We start from the raw sequence: 7,539 nt of genomic DNA, 5'->3' as shown, positions 1-7,539 counted from the left end.
CTGTGTTGAAGGGTACGGTCAGCTTCAATAAAGTGCTTCAAAGCCCGTTTACATCTTCTACTCTTCAAGATACTATTAAAGCTTACTTTTAAAGCCAGTGCTTAACTGAAATCCTTCATTTCAAAGGACATCAAGATCTTAAGACCTGTCTTGAATAGTCTTGTTTCTAGATGTAGTTAATTTTGTGTGGCCACAGGTGCCATATATTTAGGGGCAGTGATGACTGCAGCTGACAGTAATAGAAGTTTTGCCCTTTTGAAACTACAAAGAAAACAAATGTTGTGTTTGTCAAACAAACATATTCATCTTTCTAAACGTTTAGTGTACATATTTTTTTTGGGGGGTGGGGGGCGTGGGGGAAGGTGGTCTTTGTTGATACTTGGAATTCCTTCTAATTAATTTAACAGTGGTTATATACCAATTAAATTATGTTCAATTCCCTCAAAACACTCAAAGTAAGGTGTTAAAACCCCCTTAACCTTACTCTATTTTTTTTCACTGTCCTACTTCTCCCAAAACTTAAATCATTGAAATGAACTGTTACCATAGAAAGATTAAATCCTAGTGTCCTGCAGACAATCACCTCTAGATTGATGGAGGAGATGGCTGAAGCATTTTCTTCTTCCTAGTCAGCTTGCAGCATCCACAGTCTCATTGTGCCTTTAGTAAGCAGCTCTCTAATCTGCCTGATTTCCTCACAGCTGTATGTATCTGGTCATGGTGTGATAAGAGCTGCAAGAGAATATTGTATTGTTATGAGCAGGGCATGACTAGCTATGTAAAGTTCACTCGTAATTTCCTTTTCATTGACTCATCTCGTTTTTTCTGGACCAGTCATGGCCAAACAAAAGAAAAGGAGAGTGGGCACTAAGTCATTCTTCACCAATTTAAAATTTGTATTTCACAATGGATTTGCCAAATTAATAAGTTTCTATTATACTTGCAGACTTTTAAGTACTACAGCCAACCAGACCTGTCTCCTGATTTGCCTCCTGACAGCAGGTGGCAATCTAGTTTAAAGCATCTCTTCAAAAGTTTAACTGTCATACAGAAAATCAGGAGGACTGTAAAACCTCAGTTTTGCTAGGCAAGTGTGAAATAGGTGCTTGCAGAAAGCTGATAGTTGATCAAATGCTGCGGTGTTCAGGATGATACCAGAATTAAGATTAAATAGTCCTTTTAATGCAAATCACAGTGGTTTCAAGACGTGGGGGAAAAACCCCAGTGCTATTCTTTGTCTACAAGACCATCCAGAAAACTTGTTCTACACATAGGGAACTGGAGGTTATATAATGGAATAGAGTTGAAGGGAACAACATGCAGGCTTAGTAGGTAATTAATCAGGAGTCTGTTTCAAAAAGCCCCCCACTATTAAAGAGCAATTCAGGCTCTTAACATCAGATTGGTGGCTGTAGCATTATGGGGGAAGGGAATGCTTTCAAAGTGACAGAATAAACCAGTCTTCTATATTCTGTGTTTAATTTTGTTCTATATTTAATGCTGTTTGTAAATGAACGTGTGTGAAATGTCATGGAAAATTCACACAGTAGATTACAGGAAGACTGTAATGCAAGTATACTACTACATCAGTTTTTAGTTTTGATAGCTGCAGAACAATGGTCACTTTTTGTTCAGGTCATACCAGGTCTACAGTAAACATCTACATAATGGACTTAATCATGCTAATTGCTGTGCTTTGATAAAGCTGCATGTGTTTGGTTTTGGTATCATTAACAAAAAAGTGAGAATCAGGGAAGCTGAAACAAAGTCACCCAGTAGCCCTGTCTGAATTCATCCTCACCCATTACATTGTTGCATGCTGGTTTACTCCTTGTTTTCAGACCTCTTGCCCCCATGCATGGGAGCATTTGCATAACTTTTAGTGTATGAGATTCCTGCTAACCTTTCTGACTCCCAGGGAGAAAGCAAATTTTTTGGCTTGCTGTGTTTGAAGCTCTGTCCAAGAGTTATTAAACTTCAGATATTTTTAAACCATTTTTTAACCGAAATGTTATACCTTATTTGCACAATATATATACATGGCCAAAGCCAGCAGAGGCTTGAGAGTGAAAAGAGTAAGGCTTGGTTAGTCTAAATAAATTTAGTAATTAACTTCCTTCAAAAAGAAAAATCCCTTATATTTTATACTGTTACAAGGCAAAGGAATGTATCAAATGGCCTGTTGATTCACGAAAGTCACATCCTTAAGAGACTTATGTTTACATTCTGCCCTGGGATGCACATTTCATTCTGAAGTAAATGCATATACATGCACCACAAGCCAAAAATGGCTTCCTTACTATTCCAAACTTGAGCCCATATGCTGTTCCATAAGATGCAAATGGAAAAAAGTAAAACATGCTTAAGTGAGAATTGTTGGAGAGGAAGGAATTAACCAGAATGTACCTTTCCTCTTGGTTTGACTAGTAGTCTCAATGGAATTTCACTACATAAAGCATGTGAGTATCTATATTCCTTTTACTCTGTTAAATTGAACAGGCTGTTGCCCTTTGATATCTGAAGCAGAACTGGTTTGGCTTGCATGTAAGGTGTTGGATTAATTCTTTAACAGCTACAGCACAGATGAAGTTGGCCAAAACAATTTTCCTTTGTGCATTCCTTTATCAAATGCCATTTTTGAAGGCTCGTATTTTGTGAAGTGCAATATTTTTATATAATTAAATGGAAATAAGCAGATTTTAACTTGTGTAAAAGGACTTCCTACACTTAAAAATATCACTCCTTCCATTAATGTACACTTGGCTTTGTATTATCAGATTTTTTTTTCTTTTTTTCTTTCTAACTACCCTGGAAATTTCCTCCTGAAATATATCATGTGTCATTCCCACATTAAGAAGCAGAATTCTAAAAATATCCGATATCCCTCAACTGAATCACAGTTTCATAAGGAATCCCTCTGTAATGTTTATATGTTGTGAGAAGGATTGTATCAAAGTGTTTATTTGAAAGGAGAATTACTCTGTCCCACAGCAGGACAGTTACCTAGCATGCACTGAGAGTCCATGGTGCATTGATGCTGACAGTACAGATTTTAAGGCAGTCTAATTGTCTTTAAATTGACATACTTTTTCAATGAGCAAGAAAATCTATCGTGTTTTTTTAAGAAACAATAATGGAGTCTTTGAAGATAAATCCTGCTCTGATTCGCATTTAAAATAATACTCAGCTTTTTTCATCTTTCAGTATTTGCTATGATTTTAAATCATGGGAACCTTTCAACTTTAAGACTATTATTCTATTTTATTTGAAGAGTTTTAACATAGGTTGCATCAGATAATAAAACTCCAGCCTTAATTTGTGGTTTTATCTTCCCTGTATCTTTTCACTAGATATGAAATTACTTGCCTTTGCTGACATACGTTTTTTAAATATGTGACTATGGAATCTATATATTATCATTAGGCTTTTCTGTATTTTGGACTTGATGCTTTAGCCATGCATTCCAAACTCCATAATTCATGGCATTATGTCTCATTGTATGGACTATATTTTAACTTGCCAGGCTTCCATATTAGAAATAAGTTTTGTAGTTTTATTTACTGATTCTTACCTGCAGAATTCCATGTGAATGTTAGAATCCGGTATAATTGGCATGATAGGAGTTGATGTGAAATATCTGAAGAAATCTAAACATTGTTTCCTGCTACTGCTTGTCCAAAAATATCATTTAAAGGCCTTATGATTTTGAGAAGAATATAGGAGATAATACTTGTTTCTATAACACAAGGACTTTGAATGCTTGCAGGAAGAGTTAACCAGACTTTATTTCATTTCCTGATAAATTAATCACCAGCATTCCTAAATCCTTGACTTATCATTCCAGAGGACTAAATAAAAATGCTTTCAGGCTACATGCATCTCTCCTAAGGATCATGAAACACTATACAAAGCACTTCACTCATTAATTAAACTTTTTAATAGCCCATATAAGCAAGGTAAGAGGATGGGATTTCAGTGGGAGGTAGGTGTTATGAAAGTCCCATCAGGTGGCTGCCTTGATCTCCAGACACATAAATACCATTAATATCTGGTCTTAAGTGACTTCAGAGAACAAGTCCCATTGATTTTTCAATCACTTACATACTCATGAAAACCCCACTCAGAATTGTTAGGCTTATTTTCTAGGTGGATAAATGGATTGGCACAGTGATTAAATTCATATTGTTACTGATGGCTACTGGAAGCTAGAACAGTGGGGTTTTGGCCTGGGGTTGGGTTTGTAAATTCATTTACAATACAAATGCAGCTGAGGGTCCCCCAAGAATACATTTTTTTGGGCCTTGCATATGTAATGTAACCAGACTTTGTCATTGTTGCTGCATGGGGGTGTATTTTTTAAATAGTTGACTATGCCGCAAGTGTGGTGTGATTTCATGAATAACTATTTTATCTGATTTTTAACTTAATTTTGGGGGTGGTTCCCAAACCTTTTCAGAATAGAAAGTGTATCTTTTTACCCTACAGTTACAGACAGAGATCATCGTCCTCCTTTTTAACATGTGTATGTAGTTTCTCTGTGATATCCAGCCATTGCAGATGTGGTAAAGTAAATCAGGAATGTCCTTAAGGTGTATTTAATTTTTCCTCATGAAATTTAGTATTTTAAATTCTAGAGAAGCTGAGCACAAAGGTGAGTGAACAGCAAATCCCTGTCAAGTGCTCTACAGATGAGCATTGACACAAAGGTGAGTGCTGAAGAACCCTCAAAGCATAAAAATGTCTTATATGCTACCAGACAGGTTCAAATTCATATCTGGTTTTCAGGTGTTCAGAAGTTAAATGGGAAAACCTAAGCAGTTTTGGTCTTGCTTCCAATACATTTTAGGGAATGTAAATGAAAGGTTTTAGATTTGTTTTCTTGATTGCTTCCTGCAAAAGCAAAATGATGAGTAACTATCAACTTTATGCAATCAAATGCCAGCATGAGATGGTGTTAATCTTTAGCTAGCATACTTGACAATTAATGAAATGAATGTATGAACTGTATGCCAAATAAACTAACTGTTGAAATCAAACAAAATCTTGCTTTCAAGAAAATCAGTTACTTTTTGGCACTCCAACTGATACAGGACTGCGTGTTCTGATTTTAAAATAGTATTCCAAACAGGAGCTTACGTGATATCCATAAATTAGAGTTTATATGTGATATCATGGATTACTACACACTGAGAAGTTTTTAAACACTAGCATATTTCTAAAATATATTCCTATGTGGCAGAGGAATGCAGTTCCTGAAATCTGCCTTTATGGCCAAGAAATGTGCCGACCATACGTATCATACTTTGTTTTCAGTGTGGGGTATTACATATTCCTTCCCTTCATATTTATGGATTTAAATTACAGTTATCCTTGAGATTGTGCTACTAGGCATTGTCTTTGTATTGTCTTTGTATAACTTGTTCTCCTGCAATGACTATTATGTGGAGGATTGGTACTTTTCTGTTCTGAAATATACACAGTTTGGATCACCAAGAAGCACATAAGGAACGCAAGGAAACTGTGCTTATTGCATATGCATTACTGAACAACATTAAATCAGGAAGAAAAACTTGGAAGTATTCCACCCAGATTTATGTAAATTGAAGACTACAGCAGTTTTGTCTTTTTCTAACCTTCAACTCCATCAGTTTGATTGGGTTGCAGCCAAATTAATGGATGGCAAAAATGGTTGTTGCTCCAGTAGAGTTGTGCTGTATCAGAACAACAGTAAATCCTACTTTCCTATTGAGATAAACTGTTTAATTAGCTTCTTGGGCTTTATAGCATTTGCCGTTAAGTATTTGTAAAGTATCTTCTATATTTAGGTATCTCACGCACCTCTGCGAATATGAACTTTTGCATTACCACTGTTCATAGGAATTGTTTGGAGATAACATACTTAATTGAATATTCCAGTAACCTGTTTTGGAAAAAACATCTTTTGAAGTGAAACTTGCTTCAAAAAGGCATATTTGATGTGTAGTTGTTGTCTGTACATGGCACATAGCTATACAAGGTTCTTGTCACAGTCATTTCCTGTCCTATTTCTTCCCATGGCAGTCTTAAATGAAAAAAAGAAAAAATCTCAAATTCATCACAAAACTTACTTCAACGTTTGTGGCTAAAAGATTTATGTGTAGTGTCATTATAGAATTGGTCCAAAGTGTAGGAGTAGAACATGTTGCATAGTAAGGTAAAATGTTATAAAGCAAAGAATGGATTGTGATCTAAGTTAAGTGGCTGCAGATTTTTACCAAGTTTTCTTTCCATATTCTTACTAGCAAAGGAACCTCTGGTACCGTACTGTAATACACAGTGATTGTCAAAACACAAAGGCATCAAGTGGTATTTCTTACAGATACATTCCCCATCAAACATTAGGGAAGAGTAAAGCTTGCATCAAAATAACATCATTTTTTTGGGAACGAGATTCAAATGCTAATTATGTAACACTAATATGTAGCATCAACTTTGGAGTTTTAAAAGCATGAGGTTACTGATGATCAGGCTATTAAGCTAGGATGGACCAGTGTTTCATCTAAAGTATCATCTTCTTTTCCTAAAAGTATGTTTTGATATAGGTTATAATGAAACATTTTAAAAGCTAAGATTACCACTTAACATTTCATTCTTGTCAGGAAAGCATCTCCTGCAAAATACTTACAAACGAGACTCTTACTTCTCAAATCTTGACTGAAATGCATTATGCAGAAATCTGACAACTGTTCAGTACAATTTGCAAGCTGCAGAGAATGCAAAACAGTCTTCGATGTCTGGGAAGAAATTCATTGTACAGCAGGGAGTTTAGATAGGTTCCCTGCATTTTATCAGCCCATGTTGTGTTTCATTAAGACATGGCAAGCCTTTCAGTATTATCCTTTGACAGCTAAGAGTTTCTGCTCCAGGTTAATAAGCTTGGTATTTTTTCTTCTCCCATTTTTCCCTTTCATAAAAATCCAATGGGCATGAAGGAGCTGCCTTTTTGAATAAGAGCTATCCTATTGGCACTGATGCATGCTTCAACTTCATGCATAGTTTCCCATGTGAGCTGACTAGGTTCTACTACAGAGCAGATGAGCAGAAGCATTTGATATAGTAAAATTAGTATCTCACAGCAGATACAAATATCTGATGTGAGGACCACAGAAACTGTCCTCACAAGAAATCAATCAGTATGGATTTGAACATACAGTAATAAAAGCTAAATTGCAACTTTAAAAGAAATAGCAGAAAATAATAACCGAATAATTGAAACAGTAGTGATATTTATTTGTACTTGTGGTTGTTGTAAAGCAAGGAAAAACTGTAGTAAATCAAACACTAATAAAGTAAAACTATATTATACTTTGAAAATTAAAAATGTCAAACTCAAAATAAAGAGGACAAAAAAGTGGAGGAAAAGGGGAGAAAGTTATCTGCATACCAAAAATGGATCAAGCCAGTGAATTTTTCTGAGCAAGCACTTGATTGGGTGTTATGCAGATAGCTTTCTCATCTCATTTATTTTTCTATATACATACACTTCAGAGTATCTTATGA

This window comes from Pezoporus occidentalis, unplaced genomic scaffold (genome assembly GCF_034315485.1).
Source record: "Pezoporus occidentalis ecotype Australia unplaced genomic scaffold, CSIRO_AGI_Poc_V1 ctg149, whole genome shotgun sequence".
NCBI classification, from domain to species: Eukaryota; Metazoa; Chordata; class Aves; order Psittaciformes; family Psittacidae; genus Pezoporus; species Pezoporus occidentalis.
Note: the sequence above shows the minus strand (reverse complement) of the source record.